Genomic DNA, 8923 nt, shown 5'->3' on the forward strand with positions numbered 1-8923 from the left:
AAGACATTTGGCAACTGGGAAAACCACGGAACAAGGGAATTTGAATCCATCACAAGGCTTATCTCCGTTCCCCTTAGAAAGAAGAGTGGTCTTACTTTATTTTATTTTAAATATATATTTTTATTGATTTCAGAGAGGAAGGGAGAGGGAGATAGAGACATCAATGATGAGAAAGAATCATTGATAGGTTGCCTCCTACATGCTCCCTACTGGGGAATCCAGCCTTCATCCCAGGCATGTGCCCTGACTGGGAATCGAACTGTGACCTCCTGGTTCATAGGTCCATGCTCAACCACTGAGCCACTCTGGCCGGGAAAGAAGAGTGGTTTTAGATGTTTGTGTATGGACAGTGGGCAACAGCATATCACACAACAAGGCACAAATACTGGGACAAAGCTGCCAGAGTGGGTTAGAAAATAGGTACCACTTAAGTATGCCAGACCCAAGAGTTCTGGGAGTCTAGAACCTGGTGAGCATTCTGGAATTTGAGAGACTAGAAGGTCTTTAGTTTGGAAACCGGCTAATGGGCAGACTCTTCAAGAGAATCTAGACAGGTGATGAGTGTGGGTTGGCCAGCAAGAAGCCTCTTATAAATTTATTTTAAAATACCAGAAGAGAAAGGGCTGTTTGTATTTTATAAAAGTAAGAACACAATGTTTTCATGGCACACATTTATAAAGACTTATCTCAATCATCAGGCTGGATGGAAATAACATAAGATTGGGACCCAAAAGGTTTGGATTGTAATCCTACCTCTCATGGGACTGACTCCAAGAATCCTCTGACCCTTCTGTGTCTGTGTGATTGAGAAGATGGGGTGATATTTCTAGTACATGGCTTTCCACCTTTCTGGGCATATTTCAAAAAATTTTCAAGAAGATGATTGAAGCATCTGGGCGCATCTTGTGCTCTTCCTGACAAGCTTGTGCAAGGGAAATGTGCTCACATTTTGTTGCTCTACTTCTTAGGGTCTTCTTTGCCCATGCTGTTCTTCCCAGTGAGGAGTGGTCCCCCAGGACTGTCTGCTCTCACTTGTCCTGGTACTAGATCTACCTTAATGGTTCTTTTCCACCCTTTGGCTATAAGGGGAGATTTTGCTGCACTTTCTGCATCACTCCTCTTTGTATTCTCAGATTATGTCAGTCGATTGAGTGTTGGCATGCAGGTAAAGACACCAGCAGACAACCCACAGTGCTACTACCTATGGTAGATAATAGAGATTTCCTCATTTCAGGTTCACTTGGCAGTTTTACAGACTAACAAAATGGGTCATAACTAATACTTACCTTTAAAAAGGAACTCCAGAATTTCTTACTAGAAGAGAATGGAAAATATTAATAAGTTATGCAGTGGGGATTGGCTGGGAGGCACTCACCAGGAAAATCCCTCCTCCTGCCACTTCCCCCACCATCTGTCATTCCCACAGGGTTAAAGAAAGGAAACAATTTCTCCTTCAAAAACTTCATCCTTGGGATCTCCACTCTTCCTTAAATTGTTTTGTGAATGAAGCAGTGATTCTTTTTAAAATTTCAATTTAAAAACTTAATACATGTTTACTATAAAACTTTTCATCTATAATAATAAAAGCATAATATGCTAATGTTACCGGATGTCCTTCAGGAGGACCTTCCAGATGAAGCCAGGGCTTCAAGGGAAGCCCGGGTCCGGGTGCCTGCTGGCGGCCAGAGGGAAGCCAGTGCTGGCAGCCGGAGGAAGGCCTACTCTTGCACGAATTTTGTGCATTGGGTCTCTAATCCTATCTAATAAAAGAGAAACATGGTAATTAGTTGTACCTCCGCTACCCTTCCCATTGGCTAATCAGGGTGATGTGCAAATTAACTGCCAGCCAAGATGGCGGCCGGCAGCCAGGCAGCTTGAAGCGAACATGAGGCTTGCTTGCTTCAGTGACGGAGGACTCCAACGTTCCCCGCCTGCCGCTGCCGGCCTCTGAGCTTGCAGTTTGAAACATTGTTACAAATATAGAAGCTAAACAAAACCTCAGAAACCTGCTTTCAGCCAGCCGGGATCTCAGAGCTGGAGTTGGAACAGTGTTTCGATTATAGGACCCAAACAAACCAGATACCTGCTTTCAGCAGCCAAGGCCTAAGAGCTGGAGCCAAGCCTCAGAGCTAAAGCTGGCCCAGAATAAAAAAGAAAAAAAGCGGTTGGGAGCTTCAGTCACCCGCCAGCCTGGAAACAGCCCTCAGCCCCTCACCCAGACTGGCCAGGCACCCCAGTGGGGACCCCCACCCTGAAGGGTGTGTGACCAGCTGCAAACAGCCATCATCCCCTCATCCAGGCTGGCCAGGCACCCCAGTGGGGACCCTCACCCTGATCCAGGACACCCTTCAGGGCAAACCAGCCGGCCCCCACCCGTGCACCAGGCCTCTATCCTATATAGTAAAAGGGTAATATGCCTCCCAGCACCAGGATCAGCAGAGCCGCGAGGCCTCCCAGCACCGGGATCAGCGTGACAGGGGGCAGCGCCCAAACCCCCTGATCGCCCTGTGGCTCTGTGTGTGACAGGGGGCGGGGCCACAACCTCCCTATCGGCCCTGCTCTGTTCGTGACAGGGGAAGGCACCCCAACCCCCTGATCTGCCCTGCTCTGTGCCTGATAGGGGGGAGCTCCCCAACCCCCTGACGCCCTGTGGCTCTGTGTGTGACAGGGGGCGGGGCCACAACCTCCCTATCGGCCCTGCTCTGTTCGTGACAGGGGAAGGCACCCCAACCCCCTGATCAGCCCTGCTCTGTGCCTGATAGGGGGGAGCTCCCCAACCCCCTGATCGCCCTGTGGCTCTGTGTGTGACAGGGTGCGGCGCCCCAACCCCCTGATCGGCCCTGGTCTGTGTGTGACAGGGTGCGGCGCCCCAACCCCCCCCCCCCCCCCACAGGCCCTGCTCTGTGTGTGATGGGGTAGAGCCATAACCTCCTGATCGGCCCTGCCCTGAGTGTGACAGTGGCAGCACCCCAACCCCCTGATCCGCCCTGCTCTGTGTGTGACAGGGGCAGTGCCCCAACTCCCCTATCGGCCCTACTCTGTGCGTGACAGGGGGGAGCTCCCCAAACCCTTGATCAATCCTGCTCTGTGCGTGACAGGGTGTGGCGCCGCAACCTCCCCATCAACCCTGCCTTGAGTGTGACAGGGGGCGGTGCCCCAACCCCCCAATTGGCCCTACCCTGAGTGTGACTAGGGGTGGCATTGCAACCTCCCAATCCGCCCTGCTCTGTGCATGACAGGGGGCGGCGCCCCAACTCCCCAATCAGCCCTGCTCTGAGCCCAACCAGGGGCTGCACCTAGGGATTGGGCCTGCCCTTTGCCACCCGGGAGCAGGCCTAAGCCAGCAGGTCGTTATCTCCCGAGGGGTCCCAGACTGCGAGAGGGCACAGGCCGGGCCGAGGGACCCTCCCTCCCGCCGAGTGCACAAATTTTTATGCACCGGACCTCTAGTACTATATAATTATATAAACAAAATGTGAAAGTCCCTCCCTCTGCCTTCTAGCTATCACTGTTCAGAGATGGTCACTGTTAAAATTTAGGTATATGACTCCATAAGGTCTACTAGACTTCAGAACAAACACAGTATCAGTCTAGATGAGAAACAGGCTTTCCATCACGGTAGGAACTCACCCTTAATCCCTAAGAATATTGGAGCCAGCCCATTCTACTCCACCTTGAATTATCTGTCAGAAATATTTGTCTTACACTTGGACACTGTGGGTAGAAGAAGAAAACATGAATGCCCACTATGCGCCAGGCACTGTAAGCAATTTATAATTATTTAATACTGACAGTCATACTTTAGAGACAGTGCGGATATATTCTAGTGAGAGAAAAGGAGCTTGAAGAGCTTGCCCAAGATCTCCCAATAAGCAGAAGAGCCTGGATGCAAACTACGTTAAAGCTCCCCCCCACCCCACCCCCCGACTCTACTACACTGCATTTTGCATTTTTGTCTTTTTACTTATAATTATGGCCTGGCATTAAAATATACTTTTCATCAATATTCTTGGAAATAAAGTTTATAATTTGCTTTGTGATAGGTGAGATATATAATAAGACAATGCCCATTCATCATTGGGGGGGGGGGGGTGAGTTTTAAAAAGACTTTAGGAAGGAATATCCTAAAGCAACTCAGATGCCATTCAACTTAGTTTACTGTCAGGAGACATGCCAATGTAGTTGAGGAAAGTTTTAGAAACACATTGTGACAAATACTTTATGAGACTTTAAAGGTTTAAAGCTTTAAAAATCTCTTCCAAACCCCACTGCTCATCGTTCTTTTTAATTCATTCAACATTTTCCTGTTCTCCCCTTTCCAATTCATATAAAGGTCTGCCTCTCACTAAATCCCTAGAGAGGTGGCATCCTCCACTTTCTCGGTTCTACTTCCAACACTTACCTTGTTGAAACAAGTCTTTCTACAGTTTTCTGACCTGCTTATTTAGGTAAGTTTCCCCAGGCTTTGCTCACAGAAGTCACCATTTATCCTCAGGGGTTTTGGCATACTGTATCTCACTTGGATTCCGAGTTGATCTTCTAGTCTCTTCCTATATATTCCTCTCATTAAAATCGTGTTCTGTTCTTGGTATTTGCAATATCAGCAATGATGCAGGTGGACTTTCCTCTCTCAGAAGTTTGAGGAATGGATGGGTAGGACATGATCTCATCTCCTTTACTCAAATTTCTACCAACCAAACCTCAAAAGGACCCCTGATCTTTTTAAAGGCGTTTATACACACCTACCAAGTACTCAGCCTGAAAAATCTTTTGTGCATGTACACATCAGAATCACCAGGGGGAGCTTTGGTTAAACATCAATTCTTGGACCTGGCCCCAGACTTAATGAGAATCTCTGTTCATAAGGTTTCTCAGTGATTCTAATCCCAGTGGCTAATTTAGTCAATTAAATTTAAATAAAAATTAAAATTCAGTTCCTCAGTTGCATTATATCTCAAATGATCAGTAGTCATATGTAGCTATTGACTACCGTATTGGATAGCTCAGATATAGAATATTCCCATCATCACAGAAAGTTCTCTTGGACAGCACTGATCTAGAATATAGAGATGACAACTGAAGCTATGAGGGTGCAGCCATCACCTGGAGAGTGAAAAACAAGAAGAGAAAGGGTTCCCAGAACAGAATTGTTAGAATGTTTTCTATTAAGAGGCAAGTAGAGACTCAACAAAAGAGAAAGAATGGCCAGATTCTGTCAGGGGAGTGACATAATCTTAATGACTTTTATATTAAACACATTAGCTATAGGTCCAGAATAGGATGGAGGCTGGAATAACAGTGGAGGCAGCACACTATTTTGTCTTTCTTTTTTTTATTTCGTTTTTTAACATTTAAGTATTGGGCTTTATTCAGTGCTTTTTCTGAATCTATTAAAATGCTTCATATAGTTCTTCTCCTTTAATTAATTAGAAAATTGCATAAAATACATATTAATGTTAACCATCCCAGCATACATGAATAAACCACATTAGTTGACACACACAAAAAAGAAGGAATGGCCAGAGAATAGGAGAGTGGAATCCTAGAAGTCAAGAGAAGAAATTTTAAAGGAACAGGATGTTGATGATCAGTGTGCAATTTTAAACATTAAGGTTGATGGTTGATAATATAGAGGGGTTTTACTTGGAGAAGCCCCCGATCGCCAGGTCACTTCCTGCCCCTGAGGGCTCCTGGACTGTGAGGGGGGCAGGCTGGGCTGAGGGACCGCTCTCCAGTGCATGAATTTTCATGCACCGGGCCTCTAATTTATTAATAAAAATACAATTGTTAGATGCTTCAATTAGCCTAACTAGTACATTCTCTTTTCTCCCTCTAGTTCTGCATAAAAGGAAGGCAATTTAAATATCGATCAGCTGCCTCCTGCATGCATCCTACTGGGAATCGAGCCCACAAACCTGGCATGTGCCCTGACTGAGAATCAAACTGGTGGCCTCTTAGTTCATGAATCAATGGTCAACAACTGAGCCACGCTGGCTGGGCAAGGAAGGAAATTTTTAGTAGGTTACTTTGTGAATATGGAATGAGAATACTTATTTGATCTTACAAAGTTTCTCAGCTGATACACCTTATGGTGTTGGCTGCTGGTGAAGTCAGACTGGACCTTGGTTCAGCAACCTCAGTTCTCGAGTTCTAGCTAAGAAAGAATTCACAGTCAAGATTCATGCTATAAGACAGTGACGGCGAACCTATGACACGCATGTCAGAGGTGACACACGAACTCAATTTTTTGGTTGATTTTTATTTGTTAAATGGCATTTAAATATATAAAATAAATATCAAAAATATGTCTTTGTTTTACTATGGTTGCAAATATCAAAAAATTTCTATATGTGACACGGCACCAGAGTTAAGTTAGGGTTTTTCAAAATGCTGACAGGCCGAGCTCAAAAGGTTCACCATCACTGCTAATAAGAGAAAGTTTTTTTAGAAGTCACGGATGTAGAAGAAGTGAGCAGAAGAAGAAATAGCCTCAGGAAACAAGTTACAGAGGGGAAAAAAGGAGCTCTTGGAGCTTAGGAGAGAGAAGGGTAAAGGCAATGCACCTGGGGGGGGGAAGGGGGGGGACACAGGCAGGGGAGGGGAAAGGATATGCTCTTGAGAGGGAGATCCCTTTTAAGCAGCGGTTCTCAACCTGTGGGTCGCGACCCCTTTGGGGGTCAAACGACCCTTTCACAGGGGTCGCCTAAGACCATCGGAAAACATATATATAATAACATATTGTTTTTATGATTAATCACTATGCTTCAATTATGTTCAATTTGTAACAATGAAAATACATCCTGCATATCAGATATTTACATTATGACTCATAACAGTAGCAACATTACAGTTATGAAGTAGCAACGAAAATAATTTTATGGTTGGGGGGTCACCACAACATGAGGAACTGTATTAAAGGGTCGTGACATTAGGAAGGTTGAGAACTACTGCTTTTAAGGGTAACTTTTAGGGCGCTTGTCTCTAGTGATTGGTCCGCACAGGGGGTGTGGCGGTGGGGAAGTGTTGGGGGAATCATTAGTCATCACAGCTGGTCCCAAGGTCAGCCATAGCATCGCTTGTCTGGTTTTGCTGTTCTTCTAGGCTTGGCGCTGAAGCACAACTGAGGTCTAAATGTATCTGATGTGGGTCAGAACCTCATCGTCCTGGAGGTTTAATGTTTAAGAGCTATTCTTTGCACCCCCCCCCCCCCTTGTTCATTTAAGGGACTAGCAACATGACAGGGGAGGAAAGGTCAGGAGACCGTCTGAACCCCGCATGGCCAGCAATATGAAAGGTCAAGGGGGTCTAAATTGAACACCCAGTGATATGCTAGGGCAAGAAAGGTTACTCTGGAGAGGAGGTCCTTGTTTTCCCAGCTTTGCCTGTTGCTAGGCCCCCTGGGGCTTTCTGCCCAGTGACCTGTGCCTGGCCTGTCATCCTTGCTCTGCTCATGTCTGTCTGTTTACTACAAAGGAAGGAATGTCCTTGTCAGAGTTGGCCTCTCGAACCCTTCCCAAACCTCTTCCTTTTTTTGAACAAAAAGGAACCACATACTAAACCTGACAAGCTCCGGGAAGTCCTGCATGACAGCTTTACAAACTCAGAGACCTAAAGTAACCACATAGGATGGTCTGAAATGAAAACTTTTTTAAATCCCCACCCGAGGATACTTATTCCATTGATTTTTACAGAGTGGGAGGGAGGAAGGAGGGGTAGAGAAACATTGCTGTGAGAGACACATCGATTGGTTGCCTCCCGAACACGCCCGGACCAGGGCCAGGGATTGGACTGCAACCAAGGTATGTGACCTTGACTGAGAATTGAACCCGAGACCCTTCAGTACATGGGCCGATGCTCTAACCACTGAGACACCAGCCAGGGCTGAAATGAAAACTTTACAAATAAAAGCTGTTTATGGTATCTTTTTGCACCTACCGCAACATACCTTTGGAATGGGTGGGTAACTTCCCTTTTTCCAGACCTCTCAGGACACAACCAATGCACCAGGGCAGAGACCACAAATCCTCTCATTGTTATTGTTATCGTGTTAATTGTTGACTGTTAACTATCCTATACCCACCTATATAAAAGAAGTATGTATCTACCATTTTACTTTTCACCCAATCCCAGAGGGTTTCTCTCTTTGCTTTCTCCTGCCTCCCTAATCTAATGGATGTCATGTAACCCACTTATGTCTTCTCTTTTGACTGTAATGTATAAAATAAGATGCAATACTTCCATTCTCTGGACCATTTTCTCAATCCGTTGAGATTTTGCTTCCCAGCAATTGTTTATAGTTTGGCTCAAATAAACTCCCCAAATCCTCTACAGGTTTGAATTTTGTTTGTTAATCCTCAACCGAGGATATTTTTCCATTGATTTTTGTTGTTGTTGTTGCCTCCCCACAATGTGCCCAGACCCGGGTGGACCGGGATTGATACTGCAACTGGGGATCCTGCAACCGAGATATGTGCCCTTGATCTGAATGGAACCTGAAGCCCTTCAGTATGTGGGCTGACGCTCTATCCACTGAGCCAAACTGGCTAGGGTTCTCTACAGGTTTGAATGTTTCTTACATTGACACTTTCCTCCAAAGGAGTGCAGTGTAACTCTTGTTTTTTAAGTTGCAATCCCAGTACAATTCATCCTGAGATTCTACCCAGGACAGCCTGGTTGAGTTTTGATGGTTTCCAAATGCCCACAGAATTGCAGCCATCTGTTGCTTTTCACTAGTTTAACTCTTAGGAGAAAATCTCATTGCCAGGTGTCTGAGAAACACTTCATTGGAAACCGTATTGCCAGTAGCTATCAGATGGCAAGTAGCCTGAGGATTTGCCCTAGCCCTTTTGGCTCAGTGGATAGAGTGTCTGCCTGTGGACTGAGGGTCCTTTTTCAGTTCTGGTCATGTCCCGGTCTGCCCCAG

Source organism: Myotis nattereri (genome assembly GCF_964212035.1).
Source record: "Myotis nattereri genome assembly, chromosome: 1".
Classification (NCBI taxonomy): Eukaryota; Metazoa; Chordata; class Mammalia; order Chiroptera; family Vespertilionidae; genus Myotis; species Myotis nattereri.